Genomic DNA, 5,699 nt, shown 5'->3' with positions numbered 1-5,699 from the left:
TATTTGACAAAATAATGCAATGAAGTTATACCATTTTGATAAGTAATTCTTCTGGAATAATTTGGTATCATAAGGACCAATTTAACATAAGTGGGTACCGTTAAAAGGAAGACTATACGTATTCTTATTATCTACCAAATATCAGACTAGTAAGTAACCACTGATTAGTAAGTAATTGATTTGTAAAAAAATTATCTCTATGAACTGTTTTACAATTTTGTGAAACTAAAGCAAACTTTTCTTATTATTTTTCCTCAATGTTGTACGGCAAGCAATTATTATTGCCGCTCCTGCTATATTGGTATCCATAAAGTAGGTTAAAAACTTATGTAGTAAATTGCAACGTGTAGTTGGAACTTTTCAAAAACTTACTCATAGTTGTGCAATACAACAAAATATGTTTTAATTTAGTAGAATTTTATATGAAAATATGCCATGAAATGTTGTGCACTTCTCGACCAAAAAAGAAGGAAAGGATTTCTTTAAAATTTGCATGAATCGCGAGTTCTCAGGAAATTTTATTAGCGCACATAATTTGCTCAAACTTTATGTTAATTATTTTATTTCGTATTTTTTTGTTTTTGTTTTATATGAATAATTACATTTTTCTTCGCTGCATAATACAATATGATTTAATACAAGTTTCACAGAATAAATAAATATGTTTAATTTGTGGGTTTTAAAGCAAAATGCACAGCACTCTGGCACATTAAACACATTTTACGTTTCACATACTCGCACGGATAAAATGCAAATATTATAAAAATATTTAAAAATTGGGTCACACGTTGTCTTCCGTTCCATTGCGGTGAACAACGCATTTAAAATTGTGCATTTAAAAAACTTTCCATGTGTCTGTGTGTGCGTGTGTATCTGTGTGTATGGTGTGCATTTTGGTGCATCCTTGCTGAATAGTTTCGTTTGAGTATTCATGTGGGGTTCCTTCTTCTCGCATGTGGAACGCCTTGATATTTATCACGTTGCCGTTTACAATACAAATTCACTTTTGTTCTATTCTAGGTATGGTGGGTCTTCCTTTAATGCTGCTGAGTTATCCTTTATTTTTAGATATATTCACATTTCTATAAACTTTGTTCGACTTGGTAGAAGTTATTCCGTTTCGGTTGAGGTTATCTTCAATGCGTTATTAATAAATGGCATGCAAATGAAAAATGGCGAAAGTGATTATTGTAAATTGCACTCCAGCATACACTAAGTGGTTGAGTGTGCTCCGGATTACTTGATCTGCTCCGGTTCATAGAAATCTGCGAAGAATATGGGTTAATGGTTTATATTATTGATTTCATGTTAAACCAATAAATATTAGAAAAACATTTAATTAATTTCAAAATAAATTATCCGCTTTAATGTTATTAATATGATTAGGAGGTACCACTCGTCGAGTTCTGCGCTTGAGTCAATTTTGTTATAGAGTTAAAAGGCACACACATCTGTATCTGGCAGATAGTCAAGCAGCTATTAAGATAAAACTTTTAAAAGTTCTTTTCAAAAATTTTAGTAGGTTGCTATCATAAGACAAAAATATGGCAATTATTAGCTACGTGCCTGGTTATACAGGAATTACTCTGTAATAAATCTGAAGACAATTTCATAGACTAGATCAACTACACAATTCTGTGAATCCGAGCCTTATTGTAGAATAAGCTGGTTCACAGTAAGGTCTTTGATTGAAAGTGGGTTTGTAACTAAAAGAAGTTGTTACTGGCATAGTACTCCAGGTAAGTGTCGGGCTTAAGAGCTGTTTTATACATACAACTACAGTACATCTCCCATCACTAAAATAGAGAAAAGATTGTTGGTACATAATCTGGTAGGTCATAATGGCCTGCGTTATCATCCTAACAAGATGAGTTCACTAAAGAAATAGAATAGCAGCTCTGCTTGAAGGCGGATAAGACCTGTACTGATATTTCCAATGACTCTTGTGCTTTGATCTGATCCAAGAGAAGATAAACATTAAGATTTTCATTTTATGCTATAAAATACTTTACAACTAACATTTTGTCTTTCATTCGTAGGGTATAGTGTTTAGTTAGATTTGGTTAGCCACACAACATATCTGATCTATTTTGATCTATTGATCAAAAGTTCTGCTGCATCTTGCATTATGTCAAAAGATAATTAAATCGTATGAGTGGAATGATTAATAACAAGTGACGCAGATTATAAAACTATGATTTTAGTACTGAATACTACGGCTACCTTTGAGCAATCATATACTGATCGGAAGATGTATATCTTGTCTTCTGTCAATTCGAAGATTAAAATTCGATCATAAAATAGTAACAACAGACTTACGATGAGAAATAATTTTATTTATTTTAACTGAAGCATTATTTATTCCTTTTAATCCTTTTCAAATTCCTTTATTTTATACTGCTATTTTACTAGCTCCAGGAGTTACTGTTACATGAGCTCATCGTAGTTTAATGTTATTGTTGTGATCATAAATATATTAAAATATTACAATTTTCGGCTACTTGACTTACTTCTTTCTGCTTTCTGTTGTATCTTCCATTATTTACTACCATTAGAATATGCAAAATATTCTTCAGAAATGCTCTAGATCTGTTAAGTGGATGCAATTCATATTTCTTTAATGCAGTGTTCCATATTAAAATGACATAATTGTGAGATTCAAAAAAAAAAAAAAGTAAATAGAAAATGGGTGAAAACTCCTCTCAAAACCAACTTTCTTTTACCTGCACAATATAATATTAAATAACATACAAAAATCATGCATACTAGAATAATTTCTTATATATTTGTTTACTTTCTATTTTTAATGCTGCTAGTAAGCACTTTCGTAGTCGTTATTTTTTGCTGCTTTCTTGTTTAATTTTGATGGCTTTTTCTAAAGTTTGAGTGTGTTCGCTCAATAAGTACTATGGTAATTTTCAATACTGTCAGCTGGCACTTTGGTTTTGGGTTATTTGAAATAATTTCAGTAAATAGGTTTGCTCAGTAGTTGATATGAATTTAATATAGTAAAATCAAATCATGTACCTATATACATAGCTTATTATTTCAGAAAAATTACATTTGCAGAAACTTTATTGTTGTTGTGTGTAATTTTTTCACAATACTTTGTGAAAACTACCAAATATTTAGTTTATTCTATAAAAAGATAATCATAAGTAGATTTCATTATTTATATTATAATTACAATCCTATAACAAGACATATTGACCCAGGACCCCTGTGTCTTAAACGTTTTACCACTGGGGGTTTTACTCTACCTTCTCAGTCTACTACTATTAATCATCTGATTTTCAATAGAAATTTGAATGATCTCATGAAGTTGACTACTTCCAGTTCTTACAGTTTCTTAAAATATAAATCTTCCGCAAAATTAATCTTCTGTCTGGATCAATCATTTTTTCACACCATCATCCTCAAAAATCAAAAATAAAAGAATATAAGGATGGACTTTAATAGATGCAAACCGTTTTTTCTGAAACTTTGGTGAGAGGTTGTTTTTAGTTTTTCTGGCATGATCACTTTTAAACAATTTTATTAAGGTGAGATCCATTAACTAGATCAAATTGATGAGAAATTATAAAGTTTTCCCTATAGTCTGAATTGATATGACATATTTTTTTATGGGCGACTGGTAATTCTTTGTTTTCGCATAAAATATATAAAGATAATATCTGACTGCTGATAAGAATTTGCTATACTAGTTTATTTTATTTATTGCTGCATATTTTTGGGTGCTCATGTTATTCACATCTGAACCAATTCAATTTTATTATTTTAAGTCTTTACAGTGTATTTTAAAAGCAATTTTATTTCAAAAAATATTGAATGTGCAAATATTGATTTAAAAGTTGTAAATTGATGTGAATACATACCTCAGCAAATCTTTTAAATTTAAATAAAATATCGCTTAATGGAATATCTTAAAAAAATATTATTAAAATCGAGATTTTCTTTCGTAACGAAAAAATTCCGTAAAATAAATTCATAAAAAGAAACAAATTGAATGTAAAATAAATTCTTATATATATATTCACTTATTATCTGAACAAATAATGAAAGAAAAACTTCTTTAAGAGTGTGATAAATATTGTCTTATCTCATGTAAAATGCTATTCTTGCATAATTTTTGGCGCACAAGCTTACTTTGCAATGCAAAAGGGAATATGAAATGAAATATAAAGCGTGAAGGAAACGTGCAAAAATAAATGACAGCATTTCAATGTAGATATATCCATAGGTATATGGATAAAGATACAAATATATTTGTGCTGCTTTTTTTGAAGTACGATATACATATATGTAAGGTTATGTGTAGATACTTGCTTATCGGTATTGGCAACAGATTGTAATAAAATGTTTGACACTTAACGATGCACACTTGCATATTAACATTTACAGTGGGGACGCGTAAAAGAAATGAAAAAACTTTCTAGAACTTTTCAAACAAAAAGATTGCAGATACGAGTATATGTTAAAGTGTAGATACTTACAGATAAATTATCTGTTATGCGCAAAATACTAAGAGAAATATTTTAACAAACTTGCATTTATTTAACTTGTATTTATAACTATATATCCTTTTACAAACTGACTTACTGACTTACTGTGGTATTACTGAACTATAGTGAGTATATGTGTGTGGGCAGGTACAGATGTGGGTGTGCATTGCCTTAAAATGCATTTCAATTTTCATGATTGCAGTTGGCAAGGCTGTTTCTCTGTTTTGTTTTTTATTTCAGTTTTGCAACTCAAATTGATAGTTTATTTGCGCTACCTTGAATAGTGTTTTCATGCTCAGATTGCTACTGTTTTGCGCTTTCATTTTGCTCCTTTGAGCTCAGTTGCGATTGGTTTGTATATTTCATTGCATTTTTGCTTTAAATCAGTGGCTTTGCAGATTTTTGAGGTGTCAGCATATTTTATGCAACGATTTGTATAATCCTTATCAGTTACATAAATGCCAGCCAATATAGTGGAAGAAGGCAGATTAACGCTACTGCCAACCTCAGCCAAAATTGCTATTTTGTTGACATTATTTTTGTTGCAAGGATTTTGCATATTTGAATAACTATATTTTTTTCTCTCTTATTTACAGATATTTATAACCTTTGAAGCAAACGTAATTGCATGTTAATATCGGTGAGTTATTTTCACATATTTTAATATTCACATATTTTGTTAACACATAATAACATTTTTTAAATCATTAATATTATTTGTGTTTTTACTGTTAAAAATGGGTGTCTACAGACAATGAAATAACATTTTAAAATCATCGTTATCATTGTTTTTATCATAACCAGTTGTAATTTAGAGTTTACTATTCAGTATAGGTACAATATGTCGTTAACACTATGATATTAACGAGTGAAGATCAAAATCAGATACTTACTAAGTGTGCGCTTAGTACATTTTTTTTGTTAGATTTTTAGTTTTTTTAAATTTACTTGCACCATCTTAAGAGCATTAAGCCACACTTAGTTAGCTACTTATTTAAATGGTCAAAACATTCTATTAAGGGTCTCACCTCCGCCAGTCTCTTACATCACGTTAGTCTGCGGTTAGTGTCTTCAACTTGATCATTGGAGACCCAGCTTACCCACATGCATTTTTCTCGACTATTACTTCATATACCTTTGGCGTATTGGAGCATCGTCATCTATTCTCATGACATGACCAAACCAGCGAAGCCTGCC

Source organism: Teleopsis dalmanni, chromosome 1 (assembly GCF_002237135.1).
Source record: "Teleopsis dalmanni isolate 2A chromosome 1, ASM223713v2, whole genome shotgun sequence".
In the NCBI taxonomy this organism is placed as follows: Eukaryota; Metazoa; Arthropoda; class Insecta; order Diptera; family Diopsidae; genus Teleopsis; species Teleopsis dalmanni.
The sequence above is the reverse complement of the archived record's forward strand: the minus strand, read 5'-3'. Positions refer to the sequence as shown.